This window comes from Dromiciops gliroides, chromosome 3, assembly GCF_019393635.1.
Source record: "Dromiciops gliroides isolate mDroGli1 chromosome 3, mDroGli1.pri, whole genome shotgun sequence".
Classification (NCBI taxonomy): domain Eukaryota; kingdom Metazoa; phylum Chordata; class Mammalia; order Microbiotheria; family Microbiotheriidae; genus Dromiciops; species Dromiciops gliroides.
In genome coordinates this window covers 355,924,202-355,938,195 of record NC_057863.1, presented here as the reverse complement: position 1 = coordinate 355,938,195, position 13,994 = coordinate 355,924,202, and the positions used below count along the sequence as shown (strand labels likewise).

The 13,994-nt window shown below is 41.9% G+C and overlaps 1 protein-coding gene across 5 annotated transcripts in view; it reads left to right on the top strand.

The window, feature by feature from the left end:
* The window catches only part of GRIK4 (glutamate ionotropic receptor kainate type subunit 4), a 714,483-nt gene that overhangs the window by 89,790 nt on the left and 610,699 nt on the right, over positions 1 to 13,994 (top strand). The window lies entirely within an intron of this gene.

Genomic DNA, 13,994 nt, shown 5'->3' with positions numbered 1-13,994 from the left:
ACCATCACTTCTCTGTGGAAGGGTGGAGGAGTGGGCATGGGCTGAGACTGATGGATGGATTGAACATTGACCGAACATGTCAGGAAGTGCTGTAGGGAACATGCAGAGGACACGGTCTCTGCCCTCGGCGCCCTGGCTTGCTAAGAAGATCTCAGTCTCTGCTTGCTGCTCTGACAACTGATGAGCAAGGAGGGGAAGTGGAAGCCAGATTTGGAAGTGTCTGTGGTATGAGGGAAAATGGCAGCTTGCAGGAGAAATCACTAAAGTTTTGTTAGAAAGGGCTGCTACAGGTTATCTGACACATCCCCTACCTCTAGGAGAAGCTACACCTAAGTCAAGTAACAGAAATTAGTGAACACCCAGGGCCCCAAATAAATTTTTACTGGAATTGGCTTCCATGTGTGTGTGTCTCTCTGTCTGTATCTGTCTCTATCTCTGTCTCTCCCTCCTCCTCCCTCTCTCCCTTCCTCTCTCTTTTACTTTCTTTCTCTCTCTTTTCCTTCTTCTCTCCCTTCTTCCTCCTCCTCCTTCTTCCTCTCTCTCTCTCCCTCCCTCCCTCTCCTTTCTTGGAGAGTCTGAACTCACGCACATGAGCTTATTGTCTAGGAAAATGGAAATGGGAAAGAGGAAGGGAGAAGTGTGAATAACATGGCCAGATGCACTGAGGGTGTAGCATATGACCACACCCACACTTCATTATAGCTGCATGTCCTGAAGCATTGATGAGGCAGATGAAGGATAGGAGGTGGGGTTTTGTCAGGTAGTTGGTGCATGAGATTTAGGATTTAGTCAGGAAAGTGACTAAAAATAGTTAATTCTAGTTGGACTAGAGAAAATTCTCTGCATCCTCTATATGAGTTCCTCTGATCACTTCCAGGTGAAAGACCTTTTGTACTAGTGCTACCTTTAGCAGTTAGCAGGGTGCATAGGTGCACTGAACACACACTCTCTCTGTTGGGTTTTTTAAAACTTATTTTGCAAAACCTATATTTCCTTGAAAAATCTAGCCTTCCCAAAGTTTACTGCATGCATGTCTTTGCAGTAGATAGAGCAATTTGACCTGGAGTTGAGAGGACCAAAGTTTCAATTTGGCCTCGAGCAAGTTACTTCACCTCTGTATGCCTCAATTTCTTCATCTGTAAAACAGGAATAATAATGATGATCCACCTCCCAGGGTTATTGTGAAGATCAAATGAGATAATTTCTGTAAAGTGTTTTGCAAATCTTAAGGCATGATATAAATGCTACTTATCATTATCTTTCGCCCCACCCTCCTCCACTCTTTTTGGCTCCTGCTGACAATACCCCACTACTATTCATATGTTTATATGTCACTTTGAAACAGTTCCATGGCTGTTTAATGGGTCTGTGAGTTTTGCTTGTCTCAACTACATTTTAAGATCTTCGAGGGCTTGGGTCTTTGTTACAGTTCTTCTGTATCCCTATGATGACCATCTTTCTGCCTAGCTAGGAATGTTTTATTTTATCCCATTTTGTATGGACAGAACTTCCTTCATGGCTTCATGTAACATATAAGGTAAATACTTTAAAAGTTTAATTTATAAGAACTCAGAAGTTGACTTGGAGGAAAGAAGGAAGAGACAATGGGGAGCAGCAATGAGGGTGCTGGGGAAAGAACCCTGGAATAGCATTTGGGAGCTTCATGACTCTCCATCCTCCTCAATTACCTACATCAACAGGTCAGCTGTTGACCTAGAAGCAAAGTAGAATCCTGTCAATTAGGAAAAGGCTAAACAAATCATGGCCTATCAATTTAATGGAGTATCATTGCACTGTAAGAAACAATAAATGTAAAGAATTCAGAGAAGTATTAGAAGGCATGTGAATGAATGTGGAGTGAAGAAAATAGAATCAGAAAAATAATACATGCAATGAAGAACCTAAGCAGAAACGACAAAAAAATTGAAACCATAGGCTGTATAATTATAATGATCAAGATGACCCTGGAAAAGAGTTGAGAAAATATACCTCCTCTCCTTCTTTACAGAGGTGGGGGTCTGTTGTAATGTATAAAAAGTTTGAGGCATAATTTCTGGGTAATTAATCATTTTGTTAATTATGGCTAGTGAGTAAATACTAAAAGGATGGTCATTTGGTGTTCTCTCATAAACCAGAGATGAAACATCTCAGTGCTTATATGCCCTTGAAAGAGTAGGTGTTCCCTACAGGCAGCAATCAATTCTGGTTAACAATTAATGAGAGAATGAATATTATAATAAGAGGTGGACTTATTTTAAGAAGGGGTAGGAGACATGACTCTGATCACTCAGTCTTGGACAAAGAAACTCATCTCTTCCCAGATCACCTCAGTCTAGCACAATGTAGACAGAAGGGGGAATCCACTTCTACTCAGATTTGTCTAATTAAAATACAATGGGCCAGAATTCACCAGTTCACCTAGACCAGAATTTCTTAAGATTTTGATGAGATCTAAATTTTCCCAGTTCTGTGGGGTTTGAACAAGTTTGGGGAGAATGTTAAATCCAATGTCATTATCAGCCATATTTTTCAGGGGCTGAATTGACCTAGTAGAGAATGAGGAAATAGAAGGGAAAAAATCTTGGATCTCTCCAATAGTAAATGGATATTACTATGAGAGAGAAATAATAATTTCTCTCACTATGAAAGTGGCATATTCCATATACCATCGGATTCAGTTGATGTGTTGGTTGGTTTTGCTAGACTGTTTTTTTCTCCCGATTTTTTATTCTTTGTTGCAAAGATGGCTTTCTGGGTAAGGGTAGGAATAAGGATATAGTTGAAAATAAAGGTAATGTGAAAACAAAAAAAATATCAATAAAATGGTGGGAACAAGCCAAAGTCAATAACTATGAAATTTACTAAGTGCCTATTGCATGTAAAAGACTGTGCTGGGGGCAGCTAGGTGGCATAGTGGATAAAGCACTGGCCCTGAATTCAGGAGTTCCTGAGTTCAAATCCGGCCTCAGACACTTGACACTTACTAGCTATGTGACCCTGGGCAAGTCACTTAACCTCCATTGCCCTGATTAAAAAAAAAAAAGACTGTGCTGGGTGCTTGGGAAATAAGGATAAAAAACAACATAATTTGTTTTAATTGACTGGTAAGGAATAGCATGTATAAAAAAGTTAAATATAGCACAAGGTAAGATGTCAAAGGAGAGATATAGCTAGTCCTTTAGGAGCACTTTAGGGGGAGAATGCTTTTAGCCAGAGGAACAGGGAATGTTCCATGGAGAAGATGACCCCTCAAGTAATTCTTGAAGGAAAAGAAGGTTTTTAATGGGAAGAGAGGAGAGGTGGGCTCCAGGCACAGAAGATGGCCTCTGCATATGTTCCGAGGTGGGGAGATAGCAGGAGAAGATCCAGGAACAGCTCATCATCCAGTTTGATGGGAACAGCATGAACCAAGAGGAGGAAAGTGAAATCTGGCTACTCCCACTGTAGTAAACTAGTGGAGGGAGGTGAGACCGAATCCAGGATGTGGGAAGGAGGCGACCACAAGCACACTGGTGATTTTAAGACAAATAGACAAAGTGACCGGCAGCTCTCTATCAGAGGGATTCCTCAGAGCTTTCACCACTAGCCCCCAGAGCCTCTGGTCCTGTCCTATGTATGCAGGCACTTGTAGAAATATTATTTAAATGATCAGGTAGGGGAATACACACTAAACTGGTGAGACTGTATAGCAAATGAGCTTTTGGACCCCGAGGAGCCCCGCTAGAGGGGCAGTCATCCCAGAGTTGTCCCAGATAATAAGTCGTGATGTCTTGCTGTTCACAGTCAAGGAGTTCTTTCCAATATTCAACTGGTGTCTCTCCTGCCTTATCACGGATGTCAAGTAGCTGCGGGGGGTAGGGGGGGGCCTCATGGTGCCTCTTATGTGTATGCATTTGTGTGTGCGTGCCCATGTGCGTGCATGTGACACAGTTGACATTTACATAGTGGTTTCAGGTTCATGAAGCCTTTGTGTATAACATTTCATTAGAGCTTCATAATAATCCTGTGGGGACAAGGTGTTATCCAGCTTTTATAGATGAGAAAACTGAGCCTTGAGAGGCTAAATAACTTGTCCCTGGTCTCACCATTGATAAATATCAGTGGCAGATTTAGAACCTGGGTCTCATATGATTCTAAGTCTAACATTCTTCCTATTATACCACTCACTCCCTGGTGGTGGTGGTAGTGGTGTCTCTATGTGTCTGTGTGTGTGTGTGTGTGTGTGTGTGTGTTTTGGAAGGATTATAGGTGTTAGGGAAAAAATATAAGATCATAGATTTAAAGCTAGAAGGAATCTTATAGACTATTGAATCTAGCTTGACTTTATTTTTGTTTTGTTTTGATTTGTTTTTGTGGGGCAATGGGGGTTAAGTGACTTTCCCAGGGTCACACAGCTAGTAAGTGTTAAGTGTCTGGGGTTAGATTTGAACTCAGGTCCTCCTGAATCCAGGGCCGGTGCTTTATCCACTGCGCCACCTAGCCGCCCTAGACTATTGAATCTAAACCCTTCATTTTACAAATGAGGAAACTGAGGTAAAGAGAGGTCAAGAGATGGGCCCAGGGTCAGTCACATAGCTCAGGGTCAGTCAGGGAAAATGTCCAAAATGATTTGAACCCAGGTTCCTGACTCCAAGTACAATGCTTAATCCTTTAAATCCTACCTCCCACCGCCATGGCGATTCTTTTCTTTCCAAGTTTACCCTCCCAGACTCCTGTTCTTGCCTCTTCAGCTGAAGTGTCCCGTGATATGGACTGAAAAGCAGAAATGTTGGTACCTCAGCTCTCCCATCTGCCAAGTGGCCAAAGGAAGGCCACAGGTGGTGGGGGGTGTGGGGAGGAGAGCCCCCAGTGGAACAGTGAGAAGAAGCAGTTTCCTAGGCTTCCCTATCACAGATCAGGCAAGAGGTGTGGTATTCAAAAGCTAACCACACAGAGGGTATGGAGGAGATGCTTTCTCCAGGTGGACAACAGCTCCCTATCAGCCACCCACCTGCCCTGAGGAGGCCTCCCACTTCTTTTTTTTTTTTTTTTTTTTTTTTTTTTTTTTTTTTTAGTGAGGCAATTGGGGTTAAGTGACTTGCCCAGGGTCACACAGCTAGCAAGTGTTAAGCGTCTGAGGCCGGATTTGAACTCAGGTACTCCTGACTCCAGGGCCGGTGCTCTATCCATTGCGCCACCTAGCTGCCCCGAGGCCTCCCACTTCTAACAGGCCACTTGTCTGCACAGCGTCCCAGGCCGTGTGTTTCTGGGTGAAAGGATGGGTGTTGCCATACAGTGTATTCCCACTATAGCAGCAGATCGTACTCCTGGAGCTTGGGGATGGGGAAAACTGTTAGCTATGGGGGAATCACATGCCTCTGGCACCATTCAAGCCTTACTTTAGGGGACCAGCATGCAGCTCCTCTGATACTCACTAGGCTTGGAGGCCTTACTTAGCACAGAGAGTTCATTATTAGAAGGGGCTAAGCCAAGGCCATGCTGAAGCATCAAGGGCCAAGGAAAGCAGAAAAAACTCCCAGGGACCTGACAAGGCAGCCAACGGAAGTCTGGCTTTTGTTTGTTTCTAAAGTCTGATTTGCATTTCTGCTGCTAGGAAAACTTTCTGCTCTGTGCCTGGGGACTTAGTTCCTTCTCTCCCTAAAAATAGATGCATATGTTTTTTCACCCTTCCCTGGGGCCACTCACTGCAGGGCCTGAGGGAGGTTGGTGCCAGGTTCTAAACAGCTGGTGTGGCCTTGCTCTTTTACCTGCACCTGCTTTTTACCACCCTCCTGTTTCTGTATAATTCATAGTTGGCACTTTTCAGGTGATGGAGAAAGCGGCAGACTTGGACAGAAGTAAAGGTGGTGGGGCAGAGAACCTGCTGAGCAATCACAGAGGTTGAGAACAGCTACAGAACCCAGCTTTATTTAGACTCATAGAACCTCCGAACTGCAAGGAACCTCAGAACTCAGCCAATCCAACCCGTGCTTGTGTCTCTCTGGTTCGGAACTTGCACAGTTCATTTTTTTGAATCCAAATGTAAGACTTACATTTATGTCCCTTGTTTTGCTTTGTTTTGACTTGCCAAGATATTTTTGGGTCTTGATATTTTGATTCTGTCATCTAGCATATTAAATATTCCTTCCAGGGGGCAGCTGGGTGGTACAGTGGATAAAGCACTGGCCCTGGTTTCAGGAGGGCCTGAGTTCAAATCTAGCCTCAGACACTTGACACTCACTAGCTGTGTGACCCTGGGAAAGTCACTTAACCCTCATTGTCCTACAAAACAAAACAAAAAGACCCCAAATAAATATTCCTTCTAGTTTTGGGAAGTCTACAAATTTTTATAAGTGCATCATATACATGCATACATTTATATCTTTATATTTATATATATGTACCTACATACACATACATATATGTGAACTTTGATGGACATGGGTATGCAGGGTACATCTATACATATAAACATACATGCCTACATATATGCAGGGATTGGTATATTTATAGTGTGTATACACACCAGTTAATTAATTGATTGTGCATATAACAAAAGAGGACCAAGAATTAAGCTTTGTGGTACTCCATTAGAAACCTCACTCCATGTTGTCATCAACCTATTATTTATTACTTTGGAGGGGGTGGGTTTAGATGAGCCAACAAACTCTAAATCTATCTAACATCATTCAGCCAAAATCTCTCTTCATCTTGGAGAATCACGTGAGAGACTGTTGAATACTTTGCTATAATCTAGGTAAACTACCTCTATAGTGTTCCCCTGATCAACCAGTCTTGTAACACTATGAAAAAAAGAAAGAAAATAAGGTTAGCCTAGCAGACCATGCTCTTGATAAAACCAATTCTGGCTTTTAGTGATCTCTGATGAAGCCCAGAAAGGTAAATCAATTTACTTGAGACCACACAGCTTGTTAGTGACAGAGCTGGGCTTTGACCTGAGAACCTTCTCCCTCCTAGTCCCGAGTTGTTTCTATTCTGCCATGCTTTCTCCCACCAGAAGGATGGTGTGGTTGGGAATAGCAGCTCAGAATTCTGAGCAGGTAAGAAAATCCATGTAATAGCATGGCTAGGGGGTATCCATTAATCCCAAGACAGCAACTGTCTATTTTCTGCTCTGGTTTTAGTTGCCTGTCTCTTGTGGGAAGATCATAGGATTTTCATTTAGGGTTGGATCTGGACTAGAAGGTGAGTGTTGTTCCCCAGAGTGAAGCAGGACAGTGTAGTCACTTGTGATTGTCCCCATCAGCTAAGCTTTTGAGGATCTACCAGAGACCTTTAACATTTAACCCTTTTGGGTAACCAAGGAGGCAGTGATAATGGATTTTTTTCCTCTAGAATCTTGTCCCTGCCTAGCTGCATCACACTCAACCTAGCTCCTCAGGCTCTCTTATCTTTCACCTAATGTCTCTCTGTTACTAGTTGGCCTTTGTCTAGCACTTGGACCCTCTTTAGGGCTTAGAATAAGAGAATCTCAGAGTTGAAAGTAATCTAGTTCAACTACCTGCTTAATACATGAATCAATTCCACAGTATCCCTGAAAGGTGTTCATAGAGCTTCTGGCTGAACACTTCGAGGGATAATGAATTTACTATCTTAGGAGACAGTCTTTTCTGTTGCTTGACACTATATTAGAAAGTCCTTCCTTTTATTGAAGCCAAAATTGGTACTGTTCTCTTTGGAGTCACACAGAACATGGCTAATCCCTCTTCCACATAAGAGCCCTTTCAAATATCTTTTCTTTCCTAGAAATCCAGAGTCATTTTTTCTCTTTCAAGGGTTCTAGAGGTGTCTTATTCCTACTCCATTACCTGTGACCTCTTGATTTTATTTGTGGGTTTTTTTGAGACTGGGTCTCCCTATCTCTCCCAGGCTGAAAAATGCAGTTGTAGCTCATGGGACTGACTCCTATCTAGTCTGGTCCCTCTCTCCTGCAACTCTGGCTTAGCGATACAACTGATTTACTTTAGTCCTATTGTGTTTCAGAACTCACCGGCTCAAGAAGTCCACCAGCTTCAGCCTCCCTTAGTAGGGATTAAAAGCTTGGGGCCAATGAACTCTTAAAATGATATATCTGCTATAGTAGCTAAAATATATTATTATTATTATTAATAGTAACAATAACAGCAGTTGTTATTTATATAGCACTTTAGGTTTTCTAAAGTGTTTTATATTTTATCTGATTTGAAATAAATCCAATCCAATAAAACAGTTATTAACCACCTGTCATGTGACATGGCATTGTGCTAGACACTGAGAAGACAAACACAAAGCAATATCAGAATTATTTCTGCTGCAAAGGAATATGTACTCTAATGGAAGGTTACGAGTCAACAGCAAAGCAGAGAAGTGATGTCACACTTTCCCCCAAATCATGAGTGGAGCCTACAGCAAGTATTTGTTTCCTGTCTATCATCTACCTATCTGTCTGTCCATCCATCCATCTATCATCTATCTATCTATCTATCTATCTATCTATCTATCTATCTATCTATCTATCTACCTATCTATCTACCTATCTATCTATCTATCTATCTAACACTTATTATCTCTCAGTCCCCTCTTCCCCCCAACCCATCTCTGTCTCTTTCAATTTCCCTATAAAGATATCTCATTTTAGGGGAGTGGCTAACAACTTAACCACATCCAGGAAACATCATGGATGGCCAGTTTCACCCCCACACCACAGGCTGCCCTGAAAACCCAAACACACAAGGACTAAGAAGGATAAACCATTTATATTAAACTCCTTTAAGATTCACTGTCAGGTTTCCTTTTGGTCCACCTAATTTATCTTAGTCCTGGGGTACCTGCTTATTTTCATGATTATACTAGATAGTAGATGCCTTGGGGATGGACTTTGCATTTATCTTCAGGCTTTGCTGAAGGGTGGGGGGAACATTCTTTCACTAACTCCCCACCCCCATCTTACATGAAAGAAACCCTTTTTCCCTGCATTCCATAGGCTCATAATTACTGTAATTCACCGCCTTTCCACTCATTCACTAATTGTGAATGGCAGTCACGTCCCCGCCCCCTGTGTCAGTTTAACTCAACCCAGTGTGCTGGTCCTCTGATTTCTCCTCATTAGTCACCCTCCCCTCTGTCTGGCTTGCTGCTCTCCTTAGCTCCCTGCCCCCAGCTTCCTAGTGGACCTCACCTTTCTGGAAATGAGGGGTCCTGAGCTGCCACTTTGTCCTTGCTGTCTCTTGCCAAATGGATGGCACTGACCTCTGCCTCCTGCTGGGAAGTTGCTGTGACTGGGGCTTATTTGGGCAACTCTGTTATTCTTAGAGGCAGCTTGATGATCGCTTTCAATAATTTCTGAGTATCCCCTTCACCCAGGATCTGACTCTAATTTCTCCCCACTTGCCTATGTTTTACAAGCAGCATGGAATTCAAAAGATCTTTCTCTCTATGTTCTTAAGATCATCAAGGAAGATGATCCCACTTGTCAGAAAGTTCTCCCTTGTGGCTAAAGCCAGAGTTATAACTAGGAATTCTGGCCCCAGGGCAATCATGGGAATGGAAAGAGGAATCACTGAACCACTGAAATAGGAGGTATGTCCCTCTAAATCATAGTAGCGGGAACAGAGTTCTGGTTCCTAATTATATCTCTGTCTGATGTGCACTGTTCCTGCTGTAGTTTCTTTCTGTACCTCCTGCTCTCTGGAATAGGAAAGAGGAACAGGGTTCATTTCATAGTTTTCCCCAAGAACTGACAGGTCTGTCAAGTGCCAGCCTGCTCTGTATCTCCAACCATTCTCATCATGGCTTGTTTATAATTTCTCAGCCTCTTTGCTGTCCCACTGATGGAAGTTACCAGCCAGTCAATTTGAATTCATTTTGCAAGTAAAATTTCATTAGAAGACCTATCAAGCGCTTCACTAAATCAAGATATCTTATTGCTCCACTACCCCTTATTTCTTACATCTAGTACCCATTCATTATGAGTTCCTTCCTTCCCTTCCCATCAGATTGTGCTCCTTTCCTCCCTTCCCTAGCCAATATTCAGTAAGCTTGGGTCACAAATGAAAGTATCAGAGCAGAGTGTCTCAAGGTCCTAGGTCAGAAGGAACCTTTCCCTCTGCCAGTTTTATTATCAGGGAGACCTGTTAGTTCCATAATCAAAAGCAGAGGGAATACTTATTAAGTAAGTTCCCTTTGGTCTGTGGTATTCTTTTTTTTAATTCCTTTTTAAATTTTTTAGTGAGGCAATTGGGGTTAAGTGACTTGCCCAGGGTCACACAGCTAGCAAGTATCAAGTGTCTGAGGTCACATTTGAACTCAGGTCCTCCTGAATCCAGGGCCAGTGCTCTATCCACTGTGCCACCTAGCTGCCCCAGTCTGTGGTATTCTACAGAGTGGGTGAAAGAGATGGGGCCTTTGCCCTTCTAGGTACTCACAGTTCAAGACCAACACACTCAAGGGAAAGACTTTGCAGAGAACCTGAATATAGTTGAATAATAAACACTGGAGCCAATACACAGAACACTCCCATTTCCCATGATTTGTCAAATGTCATTGACAATGGTTTATGGAGGGAACCTCAGAAGCCACTGAATCCAACCCCCTCATTTTACAGATGAGAATGAGACCAAGAGACGTTAACCACCTTGTCAGAAATCACACAGTAAACATATGAGTCAGGATTTGAACACAAGTATTCTTGATTTCATACCTAGTTCTCCATTCATTGCACCACCCTACCTGCTCCCAAGGATTTAGTACATCTGGGCCAGGTTACTTGAATTGTATTCCAATATATATATATATATTTTTTAAGTGAGGCAATTGGGGTTAAGTGACTTGCCCAGGGTCACACAGCTAGTAAGTGTTAAGTGTCTGAGGTCGGATTTGAACTCAGGTCTTCCTGACTCCAGGGCTGGTGCTCTATCCACTGCGCCACCTAGCTGCCCCCTCCAATATATTTTTTAAAAATCTGGACCTTTTTTGTTGCCCTTAGATTCTTTCTCCAGCTTTAGCGCATTCTAAGCTTTAGGGTCCCTGACATTTTTTAGAAAACTGTGGACTCCTATTTAAAAGCTAAATTGGTTGGTGAGTTCCATGCAAATCCACATCATTCTTTCAGACAAATACCATTTTTTCCCTCCTCATTTTAATTAGGTATATTCAGAATTTCATTTTTTAGCATTTCCTCTCCTAAACTGACTTTCTCTGTATTATTATTTTTTAAATTTAAAAAAATTCTATTAAAAAACATTTTTTTGCAGGGCAATGAGGGTTAAGTGACTTGCCCAGGGTCACACAGCTAAGTGTCTGAGGCCGCATATGAACTCAGGTCCTTCTAAATCCAGGACTGGTGCTTTATCCACTGCGCCACCTAGCTGCCCCTCTCTGTATTATTTTAATCCATAGGATCCTTCTTATTTCCTATGAACCTTTGAAATCTTTTTTTTTTTCTGTCCCCAACTCTAGAGTGATGTGCTCTAGAAAGCAGATCAGACTAGGTTAGGATTTTCTCTCTTCAGGAATGAATGGTCACTTTTCCCCTTGGTTCCTTTTACTTCTACTTCAGCAACCAGTTCTCTGTCAGTGAAAATAAGATCCAGAAGAAAACTTCCCTGTGTCAGTACCTCTTGAAGAATGAAATTATGTATGTCAAGAAGTTATTAGCTGAAAAAAAGAAGAAGTTATTACCCTATCAGCTTTTTTTTTCAGGAGCAGGGGAGAGAGAAGAGAGAGGCATACATAGAGACATAGAGAGATAGAGAATCAGATAGGGAGACAGAAGCAGAGAGGGATAAAAAGACAGAGACACAGAGATAGAGAGACAAAGACAGAGGGAAACAGGTACAGATAGAGAAAGAGACAGAAATGGATAAGAAATGGCAGGAGGGTGGGAGAGAGAGAGAAAAAGAGAGAGACAGAGACAAAGAGAGGAGAGACAGACAGAGAGACACACAGAGAGAGAGAGAGAGAGAGAGAGAGAGAGAGAGAGAGAGAGATCTAGCAGATATCTAGTTACTTGAAGTCTTATATCACCCATATATTATACCCCTGTGATCTTATCCTCAAATTCCTCATCTATTTCCTTTACATCCAGGTGGTATGTAGTATACTCCAATGACAAAATGACTTCTGTTTTCCCCTTCTGTTGACCTTCATCCTGCTTCTCCCCTCTAATTCCTGAATTTCCTTACATGAATATACCTTCTTAATATACAATTCCACATTTCTTCCACCATTTGCTATCCCATTCCTTTTGACTGTTTTATACATCCAGAGCCTTTTTCTGGTCATATGTTTCATCCTACCAAGTTTTAGTGGTATCTGGAGTCAAATTTACCTTTTTTTTTTTTGAGGGGTAATGAGGGTTAAGTGACTTGCCAAGGGTCACACAGCTAGTAAGTGTCAAGTGTCTGAGGCCAGATTTGAACTCAGGTCCTCTTGAATCCAGGGCCAGTGCTTTATCCACTGTGCTACCTAGCTGCCCCCCCCCAATTTGCCTTTTAATTTAGAAGCTTTAGTTTATCTTGTTTGTGTATGTAAACTTTGGGTATTTGTGTCTACACATTTGAGGCCCAGAGTTTTTACTATTGGCTCCTTTCATAGACTTTTTTTTCCTTATATGAATGTTTGGGTGTTTTGTTTCTATTTTTCCTTCTATGAAGCTATTCTTTATGGCATCTAGCTCTGCCCTGACCCCATCCCTTTTATTTTATAGCTTTTCAATTAGATTTGTAAATCACCTGACTTACATTTTTACCAGTATTTGTTGCCTCCTCCATCTCTGGAAAGGAATTTGTCCTATTTTAAAGTCATGGTCCAGAGGAAATCCCATTCCCAGGCACTACTTTCTTACTTACTCACTAAGCATTTATTAAATGCTTATTATGTGCCAAGCACTGTACCAATCCCTAGGGATATGAAGTAATGCAAAAAATCTCTGCCTCCAAGAAGCTAACATTCTAATGAGTGAGACACATATACAAGTTTTCATATACAAGATACATACAGAGAAGGGAGGAGGAATTGGGAGTGGGGGTAGGGGAAGGTCTCCTACATTAGGTGGGATTTGAGTTGAGTTTTGAAGGAATTCAGAGAAACCAGGCAGTGGAGGTGAGTGAAGAAAATATTCCAGGTATGGGAGGCAGACAGTGAAATAGTACATTTTGGAGATGTAGTCCTGGGAACAACAAGGATGCCAATGTTTGCTGGATCAAAGAATACAGGGTGAGAAGTAAAATGCCAGAAGGGACCAAAATGTGAAGGGTCCTAAATGCTAAAAAGAGGAGTTTGTATTTGATCTTCATGGTAATATGGGGAACCACTAGAATTTACTGCTAGCTATCACCTGATATCTTTTCTCCCCCTTTTGGCTAAACTTCTTAGGGAACTGGCCTACAAGCAGTGCCTTCTCTTCCTCTTTTATCACTTCACTCTAAGTCCTATGCACTCTAACTTCTGACCTCATCATTCAATTGAAGCTTTTCTCTCCAACCTCACCAATGATCTCTTAATTGCCAGATATAATGACGCTTTCTCAGTCTTCATCCTTCTCTTCCCTTTCTTCAACCTTTTTTCATTATTGATTACTTTCTTCGAGAAACTCTCTCCTCTCTAGGTTTTTATAACATCGCTTCCTCCTATTCTCCTCCTTTTGGTCTGATTATATTCCTTTGTAGTTTCTTTGCTCCATTTTCATCCAGGTCTTACACACACACACACACACACACACACACACACACATGCACTCGCATGTGTTCGCGCGCGCACAGACACACACATGCCATGGACTCTCTTCTACCTCTACACTGCCTCATTTGATGATTTTATCAGTTACCATGGATTCAGTAATTCTACCACTGTAGGATCAAGGGAAAGATTTTTAGGGAATTAATTGTTCTCTTCTGCATGCAATGGGCAACCATGAGGAATATACAATCTGTTCCCTTATGGACTTCGGTTCATTGGCCAAGTTTTTATAATACAGTTGATCTTCACCATTCTCATTTACCTTCCATGACTTCAAG